The following is a 16,559-nucleotide window of genomic DNA, read 5'->3' on the forward strand; positions in this document are numbered from 1 at the left end:
AGCTGACCAAGAAGGGCAGTGGCTTTGTAGTTGATGTTGTGAGAAGCAAGTGAAGGTATAAGGTAGAGGTACCTGTCATATCTCATCATGTGACCTTGTCTTAAATCCAGAAACAAAATTCAAAAAATATAAACCAACAATTGTTGTCTAAGAAAATTCAATGCACTTACAGTAAGTTTTGTGTCAATTTTGGAACATAAAACACATAATTTAGTTTGATTGGATGCATAAATGGTTTAAGAACAATACTGTCTATATGAGATGCTTTTAAACCTTCACCATTGGTAGTTTGAATGACTTCATTTGTTAGATAGGGAGAAGCCAATGATAGATTGCTTAAGTAAGCAGTTATGTGATTGGTAGCTAATGAATCTGTAAGCCAAACTTGAGGAAGTGTTGAATCATTTGAGGGACTTGTTTGAGTCATCACAATGTGCAGTGCCTGAAGATGAGATTGATTCCAATGAAATGGTACATAAGATTGTTGAGCTAACATATGTGGATGTGGATAATAAGACCGCATTGGTTGACCTGTCATCTAAGCTTGATAAACAGGAGTACTGAAACCAACAAAATTAGGTCATTTTCATTGTAAAAACAGTACCAAGTTTTGTGATTGTGCCTCCCACAAATTTGACAAGTTGATATCTCAGAGGGCTTAGAGTTATAGTATGTTGCAATATGTCCTTCATAGTTACACAATTAACATAGAGGTAATGGAGGAGCACTAGAAATGCCATAATATTGTGTTGGAGATTGCCCAAGCACACCTGAAGTAGGTGTAGGGAGCACATGAGTTTGAGTATGGAACATCTGTTTAGGTGTAAAAGACCTTGAATTGTGGTTGTATCTTTCTCTAACTCTATTTTTATTCCTATTATAGGCCTTGAAACCTCCATTGACAAAGTTAGATTGGCTGGTAGCTACCATTGCAGTAAGTAATGGAGTAGTTATAGAATTTTCAATAGTGATCTCTTCAGCAAGTAATTGAGATCGAAATTCCTTGAGAGATATCACACTTTCACGGCCTCTAATTACTGTTTGACAGGTGTTATACTCAGGAGGTAACCCATTTAGAGTAAGAATGACAATATCATCATCAAGAAAATACACACCTACAGTAGACAAGTAGTCCTTAGCTTTTTTGATTTTATGCAAATATTAAGAAACATGATCTGTTCCCTTCCTGATTGTTTGTAGATTGGATTTCATTTGGAAAATATTAGTTTTGAAAACAGTTGAAAATTGTTCCTTCAATCGAATCCACAAATCTATCGAACTAGTACTTCCAATTACACAAGATAAAGCAACTGGTGAAAGAGTTGCAGTAATTAATTGCATAATAGCCCTATCATGCATTCTCCATACTACAAAATCATCAGTGTCAGTGGAAGAGGATGAATTTGGAGAACTTATACCAGATTCACCCGATGCTGATGAATGTTGAAGTGGACGAGGCGTAGAATCTTCAACAAAGCCAATGATACCATTGTTTTCCAATAAAAGTTACATCTGGAACTGCCAATTAAAGTTAATTGGAGTCATCGAGTTTGACATTGACCGATGTTGAAATTGTCGAGATAAGAGCTGTAATCGAAGATTGAAGAAGCTGGAGTTGTGATGCAATCACCATGCTTGTAGAGTTCAGAAATTGCAGAAATCGAGAGAAAAACCCTAGAAATCACCGAAGCTGAAACTGTTCAAGAAATCAGAGGCGAAATCTAAAAATTCACAAAGGAAGACGAAGATGTTGATTACGATAGAGGAAGCAAAAGAGGATCGAAAAAGCTTGTTTAGGCAACAATGGCGAGTGATACCATGTAAACCTGTGTAACCTTGTATGAACACAGAGAGAACCTTGCAGAGAAAGAATGAGAGAAAACTAACTTTCTTTGATATGTTTCTTAATGATTAAGTAATACAAGCTTAGGCTATTTATACATGCTTTACTACAAGAGCAACTAACTAACTAACCAAACCTCTAATCTGCTTACACGTGGCACAATTATGTACAACAATTACTATGCTCTATCATGTATTAGCTATAGTCTTGTTTTCCTAGTTAGGGTTTAGGATTTAGAGGGTTTAGAGTTTCGGGGGTTTAGGGTATTCAAATTCAATACAACCACAAATGCACATGTACTCTTAACCTTTGTAAAGATTCAAAAGAAAATCCAATTCAAACCAATCAGAAAGGGGAAAAAAATAATAGAGAGAGGGGGAGAGAGAAAAGATTCGGTTGTATATAGATTTGGAAGAGTAAAAAAAAGGAAATAAAAAGATGATGATGATGATGTAGAACATGGATTTGATCATTTCCTGAGCTTGGGAGGCAGAGCCTCCTAAGCAAATCACATGGGCCATTGAATTTTGATCCAACTGTTACAAATAAGGAACCCCTTTTAAGTTATAATAATTGTAGTCGTTAGATCAAAATCCAACAGTCTGTGTGATTTTCTCACGAGGCTCCGCCTCCCAAGCTCAGGAAAGGATCCAAATCCGTAGAACACAGCCAAGAAGAACACATAAAAAAAAAAAATACTTCGACTGAAAAGAAAATGACAAGTAATGGTGCATGGTCGTTCTCATCTCTGGGACTGCAAGAAACTCCACGTGCCATGCATAACTCCCACTCCCAGTCCCATCACAGCACATCTAAGCTAATATATGACTTGTCAATGCCTCACCTCACCTCATGCCATAATCACAATGTTATGTCATGTCATGCATCAAGATCTCGTCGTTCTTCAGGGGAGAGGAAGCTTAAAATTGATAGGCACAACCATGGGGATTGATTTGGGGTTGAAATTTGTGCTAGATGTTTGATCTATATGTGGATTGTATTTTGTTGATATGTGTGGATTTGTTTTACAAAATCCTAAAAGTTGGATTTTTCCAGAAATTTATGTAATTTTTTTCCCCTTTTAATGCCAGGCTCACATTGGATGATAATAGGGCAATGGTCAGAGCCCATCACTGTAGCAAGGATAACAAGAGTATTCAGCCACAACTCCTGCAATTAACAATTGAGAAGGCCCCTATCAATACCTTTCTTAATGAGTTCACCGTTACGAGTGCTTCGCCATGTGAAAGCCGGCCCATTAAAATCAAGGCTCTGTGCAGTTCATGAAGTTAGCTAAGTATTTAGGCTGATTATAAAGCATCTAGGTCCCCCCGCCCCCTCCTGACTCCTTAAAATCCCAAATAAATTTGTTAAAATCCCCTCCGCACAGCCAGAGGATAGAGAACAGGGTAAAGTGGGAATTCATCCACCCCCAAAACTCCTCATTCTCAGCTCGATATGAAGTCCCGTTTACTCCCGTCACCCTTACTCAATTTTGAACTCCTAATTTAGTAGCTCGTGCATCAATAATATTTTTTTGAAGAGTAAGTGATTTGAACATCCAGAGAATCATACCACAATAAGGTTAACCCACCATCTTTTATGATTGGAGCAACATTAAAGCCATTCAAGAATCTCATATGACGTCTTTCGCCATCAATTCTATGATCTTTCATCTTAGTTTCAAAGAGAAAGATCATAGAGGGTCTATGTTTTCTTATCAGCCCATGTAGGGCTCGAACTATCGTGTTTGACCCAATACCACGATAGTTTTAGAAGAGCTAAGTTGTGGCGACCTTACAGCTGTTGAAGGCCAGTCGCCACCGCATCGGGAAGACTTTCCTGTTTTTTTGGCCAATAGTGCATTCCTTTCATTCTCTAAGACCTCCTCCATGTAGCTCCACATGTCCTGGAATTCAATTGGGACTTCCTAGAGTTGCTCATCTGCGTAGATAGCTCTTTCCATCATCAAACATCTTACCTTGATACTCATTTTCCGGAGCCTCTCAGCTGTTTTCCCTTTTTGAATAATACTATTTTCACCACTCTTAACCTTTTTTTTGTGGGGATTGGAAGACTTTTTGGTCTTATAGATCAATAGTCATTGCAAGTGACAATCCGAGTCCTTAAGGCCGCCGCCATGCCCAACCACCCTTTCATGTGTCTCAACTCGAGCCATTAAGGGGACATCTATGTTTGTAACCTGCTCCGCATCAGCGCTTCTCCCCATGCTTAATTGGGGAAACAATTGATCTGTTGTCATGCCAGGATCCTCCATCTACCTTGGACCATTACTCTCATCTGCCAACTCTTGAATTGTAACTGAGGGGCTTGTTCCCTACCTGGACTGAACTCCCAAGATATGTGGGTAAGAAGAGCTCAATGATACCAATCCCAAGAACTCGTGGTGGGAAGAACTAGGAGAAACTTTAGTTATAAACCATTGCGCAGAAATATTCCCCCCATTCATCCCACGACTTTCCAACATGTCTCTTCTCTTTCTTCGGATTCTTACCTCCTAAATCTCATCTGTTTGCATTGAGTCCAAAGGGTTAATATGGTGTTCCCTCCTCATGCTCTGATCTGGTCTTCAACATTCCGCTGCGAAGTGGGCATGGTTCCTAGCTTCACGGTACCAGCAAGCCTCATCTCCTCCACTTCAAGTGATATGGCTTTAGGGAGATCCACCTCCTCACGAACTGGCCCTATTTTTGTCCATTCCCCATAATTGGCAGCCCCTCATTTATTCAGTTCAAAAGAGCATTCATCTTTGTATGCCATATTCTTCCATACCTGTAATAGAAATCTTGCAGCCTATAGTACCAAAACTCAATCCAAGTATCCTTATTGCCCTCCCTCGGTAGCCAACAGCCTATGATCAATGGTTTAGAAGTATTAATCATGACCTTTTGATAGGAGCATATTTATGCAACTGAGTTAGCTTGTTCTCATGCATTTATGTTGTTATTTCTTAGTTAATTATGTATTTTAAGCTATTTTAATGTGTTTGTAGGTCCATAGGCCTTATAAAGCAATAAGATGCATTTTGGTGCATTTTGGAGCAGTTTTGAGCTTGGAATGAATAGCACATGCATGGAGCAAGGTGGATGGATGTAATTGAAGACTAAAGAGGCTAGGAATGTGTTAAAGAGAAAGAAGAATTAATGTAAAAAGGACAAAGAGCTCAGCCACAAAGGGGTGTCACTCCACCATTCACCTTTCCATCATTGCCGTGCACCACCATTGCACTCCCTTTGGATTCCTATGCCGTGCATCATCATCCATATTCCCTCCATTGACTTATTTGTTGCATCATTCCACTTCATTTCCTTTGTCTACCATGTGCACAATATCCTTTCACCTCCTTGCACTCATTAATTCACCACTTGCTCACCTTTCCACCCATGCCATGCATAATCACCCTTGTCCCCTCCATCATTTCAGATTTCATGCATCATTACATTGAATCATTGCACTCAATTGCTACACCATTCCTTGTTCCCTCCATCATTTCAGATTCATGCATCATTACATTGAATCATTGCACTCAATTGCTACACCATTCCTTGTTCCCTCCATCATTTCAGATTTCATGCATCATTACATTGAATCATTGCACTCAATTTCTACACCATTCCTTGTTCCCTCCATCATTTTAGATTTCATGCATCATTGCACTCAATTGCTACACCACTCCATGTTCCCCTCTATTGCCATGCACTTCCTCTATAAAAGAAAGTGTGTGTAACATAAATTTAGTTCATACTTGGTTATATCATTCACTCCCATTTCAACACAACCTTCATCCAAACACATCCATTCCTCCATACAAACAAACCTTCAAACACTCACCAACACCTTGTGTCGTAGCAAAGGAAGGGAAGGAAAGTGCTTGGATGTACTTACTGTCCAACTTGGATCGTTGGAGCGTTTACATGTTTTCTTTCTTTTGTTTCTAATGTTTAAAGTCATTTCCTTTCGTTTTGTTGTAAATATGAGTGACTAAACCCCTCTTGGCTAGGGGTGATTTCAAAACCATGATTATGTGTGCAATATAATTTGATAAATTCAAGTTATGAACTCTTGAATCGTGAATGCAATTGACTTAACTATTTGATTGATAAATTATTTGTATTTGTTAATTAAGGGTCGACACTTAATTTGCATGCATAAATCCGTTGCTAGAATATAAGGAAGTTTCACATAATCGTTACAAACTTATATTCACATGTAGTGAAGGTCGCTTCTAAACGATCGCGTTAAGTTCAATTCCTAGCATGAGTGACATGATGTCATAGTTGCAAGTGCTTTGTCAATGCTTATGATTTTCATTAAACGTAATAATCTTTGATTGTATCTCTATTATGATGTCATGTAGGGAACTTTAGAAGAATGTTTTGGGTTGTCGAATGATGTCATCCAATCCAATAAAACAAGGAAAATCTGAGAGTTAACTAGTGATGTCACGGTTAATTTGGAGCATTGTCGTTCATAATTCAATGAAGTAGTAACTGGAAATCGAGTTGTTTGCATACATATCATGTGTGGAGAAAAAGCCTCTAGCTATCGCATCCATCATCTTATTTCTCAAATTTATTTTACAATCTGTCTAGTTTTTCATACTTGTTTGTTTGTTACAACTTCATCCAAATCAAAACCCCCCTTTTAGTTTCTTGTTTCAAAGTGTTTCAAATATGTTTTAGTTTGTGTTTTTAAGTGTTTTGATTCAAGTAAAAGTCAATTTTTAGTCCAAAGTCATTCCTAATGTCTAGTTTAAGTTTATTTAGTTGTTTTAAGCTATTTTGATTATTTTAAGTTTGCTTTGAGTCTTGTGAGTCTTGTTAAGTGTTTTTAAGTTTAGTTTTATGTTTTTGAGTCAGTTTAGAGGTTATTAGCAAGCCTCCTAATCCCCGGTCCAGAACGATCCATACTTATACTTGTACTACAATTGTCAAAAGAAGGTTAAATTTGTGTGTTAAGATAATTTTCGCATCAAGTTTTTGGCGCCGTTGCCGGGGATTAGCAACTTTGCTAATCCCTTGTTATTTCTTTTTGTTTATTTTCGTGTCTTTTGTTTTTAGTTACTGACTTTGTTTCTGTTTGTGTTTTTTTTTTTTTTTTTTTTTGGTTTTACTTTTGATATTTGATATAGTTTTGTTTCCTTGATTTCAGGTACTAGAGAAGTAAGACATGGATTTTGCTACCATTCAAGCTCAATTGGCGGAACTTACTTCTCAATTGTCATAATATGTCGAAAGGACCACAATGCAAAGTGTCCATACATGTGGTGTGTCCTATGGGCAAGAATATCCAACTCAGCAATATTCTCAATTCGCTGCGAATGAATATGCTTGGGGTTATCAAGGCCATAGCCAATCATGGGACAACATGTTTTCCAACGCTTACAATTCGGATTGGAGAGATTATTCAGATTACATAGAACCTCAACAATTCCAACAAGATGGATATTGGCAGCAAGAAAAGGAGTTTCATTTAAGACCTATGCATCCATCACAACCTCATATACAATATGCTCAATCAAACTCAGTTCATCAATAGATTATGAGCAAATTTTTGATGAAATAAATTCTTTGGTGCAGGGCTCACAAAATCAAACCAAGGAGGCTCAACAAGATGGATATTGGCAGCAATCTGAGGAGTTTTATTTAACACCTATGCAGCCACCACAGCTTCCCTTACAACAATTCCAATCAAATTCAAGTATGTCCACGGATAGTGATCCAATTTTTCAATTACTAACCTTTTTGGTGTAGGGGCAGCAAAATCAAAATGAAACAATGCTCAATCAAGCTAAGGAGATTAGCGAATTGAAAAATCAACTTGGGGAGATTATGGAGTTCACGGCACAAATTCAAGAGCAAAATGAACTCTCCAACTCAATTATTGAAAATTTGAAGGAAGATTTTGAAATCCATGATGCTATCACTTTGGGAAGTGCTATGGAGGTTGGAGGTGAACCCAAGACATCCAAACCAAGCCAAAACATAGATGAATAGCTGATGCTCGAAGAAGAGGAGAATAACAAGGCCACGGCAAGGGAAGAACCACTCTTGCCGCAACCCCATATGCCCTTTATGCCGTCCACTACAACCAAGGTAAGCCTAAATTCAATTCGTCTTGACCCCGTTTCACCAAATGTCCTTATTCATTGCAGGATCATGCAATCCAAGGAAAAAGAGGGTGAGAAAGGCATCTTTGAAACCTTTCTAAAGAATCAAGAGTAAGAAGTGGATGGGGAATCTCTAGAATTCATCAAAGAAGATACACTTGAGACGAAAAATCCCAAAGAAGTTGGATTTTATGACACATGACAAGTCATAACTCTTAAAACACCAAATCTGGCCAAGTCCCATATCTCTGCAACCTTCAAAGATATGGTCGTAATTGAGTTTGTGTCGAAGCAAGCAAGTAAGCCATCTTTTCCAACTTTGATTTTATTTTATACTAACTTGTTGATTTTGATGATTCAGGCACCTACACTAGAATTTAAACCATTGCCGGATCACATTAAGTATCACCTTCCATTCAAGGATCAATTCCATGCTATGGGCCCTATCCAAGCTTAGAAGGAAGTTTCGTTCGGCTACAAGACGTTAAAGCAAGCGCTTCTTGGGAGGCAACCCATGTATTCAAATAAGGAAGATCCTTGAATTACTCCACGATTAGTTTTGCATTCCTAAAAACCTTCCATCTTCTGCATTTTTATTTTTCCATGATTGTCATTTTTATTTGTTGCTTGTTTAATTGTTTTTGGTGTAGGTTTATTTTTGAAACATTGACAGATATGCACGGTACTTTTACATTAAAATTCGTGGAAAATGAACAGGAGGCAGAACAATACAAGAGAGAACCTTCACAAAGGCTGCTTAGGAGAAGTCTCAGTAGTCGGCGGAGCCATAGGAGGAGGTATCGGAGGTTGATAATTTGGAGCTTCACTGCACGGTACAGCCCCAAAAGACGAAGGCAAATGTTGTTGGAACAAACCCACAAACCTCTGATGATCAAGTAAAATCTGACCATCAGATTCCTGCATCTGGTCAATCTTCCTCTTCATGTTTGTAGCATAGTTGTGTGCAAGCCTGTGCAACTGTTTATTCTCATGCTTGAGCCCTCTAATCTCATGTTTAAGACTCATCACTTCAGCCGCCAATGATTCAACTTGACGGGTTCGAGCAAATAGACGTTGGGTCATATTGGACACAAAACTTGCACACTGCACACTGAGAGCCAGAGAATCCTTAACAGCCAACTCATAAGATCATTTGGAAAATAGTCTGTTATATTTGGGAGTGACAAGGTTCCGGGCCACCATCGCAGCGGTCATATCATTTTTCATCACCGAATCCCCAACAGTAAGAGGACCAGTAGAGGTTATGAAGGATGGACGCTATATGTTGTCTGGAGAAGGCATGTATGCCTCTTCACCAAGGTTCAAGTCAAAACGACGGTCGGAGGGGCCAGACATTTTAAAAAATGTTGAAGAAAGAAGAGGTTGGACAAATCGAGATCTTAGAAGTGCAATGAAGAAGGTTTCTACAGGCAAAAATTCAAGTGTGTTTTGAAACGAACTGCACGCCTCTATAAAAATCAGCACTCTATGGGATTTTAGAAATTAAATAGGCGAGCTCAGAAATCGAATAGGCCAATTCAAAAATCTAAAAGGCGCTAGCTTTCTCAAAAGCTGGGCTTGCTTAGAAACCACGGGCTAATCTTCTTTTCCAGATTTGTCCGTACTTGTCACATGCAACCTCTGCACTCGACAGAGCTCAGAACTCGAAGAGGCGAGCTTAGAACTCGAAGAGGCAAGCTCAGAAATCGGAGAGGCATCTACTTTTCCAGACGTGTTAGCATCTGTCACATACACACTCAGCTTTGCGGAAATCACAGACAGTTTGTCGAAGCGCCGATTCCAGATATCGAAGAGGCACTTGCTTTTCCAGACGTGTCAGCACCTGTCACATGCACAATCAGCATTGCGAAAATTACGGGCAATCTGTCGAAGATTTCTTGTGAAGTAGAAGGCACGTGAAGTTTACTGTTAAATCATCCAACGGTTGCCGATAAAAGTGAAAGAATAGTACCGGTTATTAATTCCTATAAATGTCAACCTTTACCCTCCATTGCAAGGCAGACATACATAACCTTTCTTAATCTCCGAGAATGTCTTCCCAATGAAGCCTTTCGAGTCACTCAGTGTTCCTTATTCCTTGGGGTACCTCTGCAAACAACTCATCCAAAGCAAAAGTATTTCATATCATGAAGATTGAAAGCAAGAGTATCTCATATCATACTTTCTCTCTGTCTTTCTCCTTGTCGTTGTTTTCATCTGCGGGACAATGAGAAAGAGAGCAATCAGCCAGCACTTGGTATCAATCCTCCGATCTGGAACTGACTGCCTGGAACCCTTTCCTGATTGCTTACCTAGCCTTGCTCTCGAGTACTCATCTTCAATATCTTATGCTTCCTCTTCGTTTACCATTTCTGCCTGGGGTACATATAAGGGAAGTGAAAATGATACCTCAAAGCATGTGGAGACAATACGCTAATTCATCCTCAGCTAGGGACAAGGAGAAAGAAAGCAAATGGTGGGCACTTGGAAAGATTGAAAAAAGAAACAGACCATCACCTCTACCTCGTGCCTACCTACCGTGCAGACTGCACAATCAAATCAACCAGCAGAAGCAGTCTGATTTGAAACCAAGGAACTCTGATATTCCTCGCTCAGAATTCCAAACCAGTTCGAGATCAAAGCTGTGGAAAGTCAACAAGATCATCTATCTCCAAAATCAGATTTGCGTTCTTAAACTCTACTCTGTCTGGTTTTTACTTTGCTATACTTGTCATGTTTATTCGTTGTTTGTTTGTTTGCTTGTGTTTGTATGAGTTTATGCTTGAAACATTGATGACAATGTTTGATTTAAGTGGGGAGGGGGTAACCAAGTTATTTTGCATGAAATTCGTAGGAGTTTATCACCCATTACTTCTAGTGTTGTTCCTTGCTGTTTTAAGTGTTTTTAAGCTGTTTTGGAGTGTTTTTGTGTGTTTTGACATAAAAATCTGAAAATCTCATAAAAATTTGAAAAATTGTTTTGAAAAACCCAAAAAGAGTTGTTTTTATGTGTTTGTTTGTGTCTTAGGGTACCTTCCAACACAATGATGAGGATTTGGTTTTTAATTACATGACTGTTAAAGAGAGTTATAAACATGGATGAAAGTTTGATTTACTCTTTGGTGTATGCTTGGTTGTGTTTATAATTTATGAATTCACATGCAATCATAAAGGAAAAATCAGTTTTTGTAAGATGTTTGAAGCATAGTAAAGCAATACTTAAAATGAACTCCTTTTTTATCAATGTATTGTAGAAAGCAAGTGTGGGGGAAGTGATTCTTGTGTGTGTGTGTGTGTGCGCCAAAGTCCTTAATAAGGCACATGTAGAAAAGAGAAAAAAAAGAGTGAAAAGAAAAAAAAAGAATTGAAAAGAGTATGAAAAAGAGCCTTAAGTGTTGCATTAATCTTCCCTTTGTATTTAAAAGTTGATTCTGCATTCTAAAGTGAATTCCAAGTGTCTATATCATCGCTTTGCTTGCTATCGCTTTAAGAACGTTTGTTATTCCTATCCTTTCTTTATTAGCCATTACCCCCAAGCCCTGTTACAACCCTTGACTTCAATCTTGAGTGTTGTGTGTTTCAATTTGTGGAGTTCGAAATTGGTATAAGCATATGGTGTCACTGGTTCTCGCATCTAAGTAGTAGCATTCCATTCATGAGATCATATCTAAACATGCTTAATAACTCCAGAAAATTGCTTTCTTTGTTATAACATATGTGAGTCCTAGTCTTTCGTGTTTACATCAATCTTCTCACATATACTAGTGTAGAGTGTGTAGTCAGAAAATGTGTGTGAAAATAGAGAGTATCTTGTAAGGAATTGAGCAAATTCTCTAAGGCATGATACTACATTCAAAACATTGTTTTAATTGGTTAATTGTGAACTAGTAAGTGGTGACTGTGATTAAGTATGTGCTTAAGTGTAAAGATGACCAAAATATGTGGGAATGATGATTTTTAACATGTCATGTTTCATTAAAAATCCCTGAGGCAAATGTTGGAAGATCTAGGTTGTGTTTTGTTTGTTTTGTTTGTTTTGTTTTGCTCGAGGACTAGCAAAAGCTAAGTGTGGGGAAATTTGATAGGAGCATATTTATGCGACTGAGTTAGCTTGTTCTCATGCATTTATGTTGTTATTTCTTAGTTAATTATGTATTTTAAGCTATTTTCGTGTGTTTATAGGTCCATAGGCCTTATAAAGCAATAAGATGCATTTTGGAGCAGTTTTGGGCTTGGAATGAATAGCACATGCATGGAGCAAGGTGGATGGACGAAATTAAAGACTAAAGAGGCTAGGAATGTGTTAAAGAGAAAGAAGAATTAATGTAAAAATGACAAAGAGCTCAGCCACAAAAAGGTGTCACTCCACCATTCACCTTTCCATCATTGTCGTGCACCACCATTGCACTCCCTTTAGATTCCTATGCCATGCATCATCATCCATGTTCCCTCCATTGACTCATTTGTTGCATCATTCCATTTCTTTTCCTTTGTCTACCATGTGCACAATGTCCTTTCACCTCCTTGCACTCATTGATTCACCACTTACTCACATTTCCACCCATGCCATGCATAATCACCCTTGTCCCCTCCATCATTTCAGATTTCATGCATCATTACATTGAATCATTGCACTCAATTGCTACACCATTCCTTGTTCCCTCCATCATTTCAGATTTCATGCATCATTACATTACATCATTGCACTCAATTGCTACACCACTCCATGTTCCCCTCCATTGCCATGCACTTCCTCTATAAAAGGAAGTGTGTGTAACATAAATTTAGTTCATACTTGGTTAGATCATTCACTCACATTTCAACACAACCTTCATCCAAACACATTCATTCCTCCATACAAACAAACCTTCAAACACTCACCAACACCTTGTGCCGTAGCAAAGGAAGGGAAGGAAAGTGCTTAGACGTGCTTGCTGTCCAACTTGGATCGTTGGAGCGTTTAGGTGTTTTCTTTCTTTTGTTTCTAATGTTTAAATTCATTTCCTTTCGTTTTGTTGTAAATATGAGTGACTAAACCCCTCTTGGCTAGGGGTGATTTCAAAACCATGATTATGTGTGCAATATAATTTGATAAATTCCAGTTATGAACTCTTGAATCGTGAATGCAATTGGCTTAACTATTTTGATTGATAACTTATTTGTATTTGTTAATTAAGGGTCGACACTTAATTTGCATGCATAAATCCGTTGCTAGAATATAAGGAAGTTTCACATAATCGTTACAAACTTATATTCACATGTAGTGAAGGTCGCTTCTAAACGATCGCGTTAAGTTCAATTCCTAGCATGAGTGACATGATGTCATAGTTGCAAGTGCTTTGTCAATGCTTATGATTTTCATTAAACGTAATGATCTTTGATTGTATCTCTATTATGATGTCATGTAGGAAACTTTAGAAGAATGTTTTGGGTTGTCGAATGATATCATCCAATCCAATAAAAGAAGGAAAATATGAGAGTTAACTAGTGATGTCATGGTTAATTTGGAGCATTGTCGTTCATAATTCAATGAAATAGTAACTGGAAATCGAGTTGTTTGCATACATATCATGTGTGGAGAAAAACCCTCTAGCTATCACATCCATCATCTTATTTCTCAAATTTATTTTACAATCTGTCTAGTTTTTCATACTTGTTTGTTTGTTACAACTTCATCCAAATCAAAACCCCACCTTTTAGTTTCTTGTTTCAAAGTGTTTCAAATATGTTTTAGTTTGTGTTTTTAAGTGTTTTGATTAAAGTAAAAGTCAATTTTTTCGTCCAAAGTCATTCCTAATGTCCAGTTTAAGTTTATTTAGTTGTTTTAAGCTGTTTTGATTATTTTAAGTTTGTTTTGAGTCTTGTGAGTCTTGTTAAGTGTTTTTAAGTTTAGTTTTATGTTTTTGAGTTAGTTTAAAGGTTATTAGCAAGCTCTCCTAATCCCCAGTCCAGAACGATCCCTACTTATACTTGTACTACAATTGTCAAAAGAGGGTTAAATTTGTGTGTTAAGAAAATTTTCGCATCACCCTTACATGCAGAAAACCTCTGGCCTTAGAAGGATCTTCGAACTCCCCAAATTCTTTAGCTCGGGTGTCTACCGTTGGCTTCTGATATAAAAAAATAACGGCACAACCCTAATCTGGACCCAAAAGAGGACCATTTCCACATCTACCTCTTATAAGGCCATCTCCAACCGAAGGGTCCAGAGAGCCAAAAATAGCCCGAAAACTGTCTCCAACCGAAGGCTAGGCCAAATGGCTCGTGGGCCAAAAAAGGGCCAAAGGGCCAACCAGCCCCAAGCCGGCCACAAATTCAAAACCAACGGCAAGCTAACGTCAGTTACCGTTGGATTTGAGTTTTTTTTTTGGGCAAAATTTTAAAATTTTTTTTTTAAATTCTCATTTTTTCCCTATAAATACCTAAGTCATTCCTACACCATTTATCACATAATTTTCACCATTCCATACTATCTCACTTCATTCTATTACAATTCTTCACATTCTATTTTCTTACCTCTTCCAATAATCTTTCCTTTAATTCTTTTCAATAATTTTCAAATGGCCTCATCTGCAATGAAAGGTAGGTTTAGACCCGAAAAGAATATGAAGCTTTTTGCAGGACTTATAGATGGGTCTCGGAAGATAGTGTGAACGGGAGTTCTCAAACAAGTGAGGTGTTTGGACTCGTGTGTCCAAAAAAATACTATGAGTTCTACGAAGGCACCACTCCACCGAATATCCGAAACCACGAGAGTTGTTCTTCAAGATGGAAGAAACATCTTCATCCAAGTTTGAATAAATGGCATCAAGCACTGTTAGCAGCCGCAAGTAGACATGAAAGCGGCGCTAATTACTACGACGAAGTAAGTGTTTTCATAATTTATTTTAAATATTTAATTATATTACATTTAATTTCATAAATTAATTTCCTTTAATTTTTGTAGTTATATTTAATTATATTAATTTCATAAAGTAATTTCCTTTAATTTTTGTGATTATATTTTCTAGGTACACTAAACGGAGGAATTGTATATGGAGGGCAACTCGAAACCCTTTCAACATCACAGTTATTGGGAAATTTGTAAAGGGTGGGTGTTATTTAAAGATCCACATCAACATGGAGTAGGTCCCACACCGGTGTTCGGAACTGCATCCTCAGATGTAGATGGGGATAAAGATAGCTCTCCTACCATTCAAGGAACAAGGGTAGAAAATCCGTCTTCTGGTGAAAGTTCCATACCTAAGGCTATGAGACGAAACAAGGCCCGAAGATTGAAGGAAAAGGGCAAGGCAAATGATGATTACGCTGCCCAACAGAAAGTGGTTGAAGGAAAAGAGCAAGGCAAAGGATGATTATGCTGCCCAACAGAAAGTGGCGACGTCATTACGATTAATGGTGGACAAAATGCCATTGTCACGGAAGAAAGGAACCGTAGGCATGAAGAGTGGGCCAAACAAATACAAAAAGAGATGGATGATAGGAATATGCTAAGGAACACTTCAGATTACACTCCAATGAGTAAGGCTTATTTTGATAGGAAAAAGAGGGAAATTACGGTCCAGCGGCAGTTGTTTACCTCCAACTATACTCCTACAATGTCGGATGATGAAGATGATGTTGCTTATGGACTTTAAATTTAAGTTGTTGTAGTCTTTACTTCCTTAAAGTTTCGTGGTTTTCAACATTTGGTACATGAAGTTTTTTTTCATCCCAGAGTCATACCTCAAGTCTTAATTTTGGGACACTTTAGTACATCTTTTAGGTTGGCTGTTAAGTCAGCTGTTAAATGATGGCGTGGCATCCATATGGATAATGACTAAGTGCCACGTAGATATTAAAAAAATTAAAAACTTTAAAACTTAGAAAAAAAAAACAAATTTGGAACGTCACACCCCTACCTACCTCTTTCTTCCCGTCCGACTGCCGTACCACCATGACTTATGCAATTCCATCTTCTTCCCTCTCAATTCTCTTATTCTCTCTCCAAACCTCCATAACTCTAATATTATTCCTCTAAGCGAAAAACCAAAATCCATTTTAATTAAACCCTAATTGATTGCTAATAAAATTAGTACCTTGAAACAAATTGGGACCCAAACCCCATCCCTCCTCCTTTCTCCCTCATCTCTCTCCCTCTCTCTTACTACAATTTTCTTCAGCATACCTGGGTTGCAGACGATGAGGCTTTCGATCTGGTTCTTCTCGGCGTCGGGGAGGGGGTCTCGTCCGAAAAGGAATTGGGAGCGCATACAAATTCAAATCGAAGAGGAGTTGGAATTGTAGTGAGAGAGAGAGGGAGATAAAAATTCAAAAATTGAAGATGAGCTCTACCCAGACCTGCATGGAGAAAGCAGAGGCCTTAGGATTCTCGCCTCTCGTTTTCTGTACAGAAACCAGATGACCTCCTCCTTTGCAGAGTCGAACGCGATGACCTTCTACACGTTCTCGAAGCTCTCGTTTGGGTGGCTATCAAAGAGAAGAAGAAAAAGGGTTGGGATGTGGTAGTGAGGGAAGGTCGAGTGCGAGTGGGGAGAGGGACGGATGAGGGAGATCGAGTCGACAAGGATGGAGGAGAAAGAATGG

This window comes from Malus sylvestris, chromosome 15 (assembly GCF_916048215.2).
Source record: "Malus sylvestris chromosome 15, drMalSylv7.2, whole genome shotgun sequence".
In the NCBI taxonomy this organism is placed as follows: Eukaryota; Viridiplantae; Streptophyta; class Magnoliopsida; order Rosales; family Rosaceae; genus Malus; species Malus sylvestris.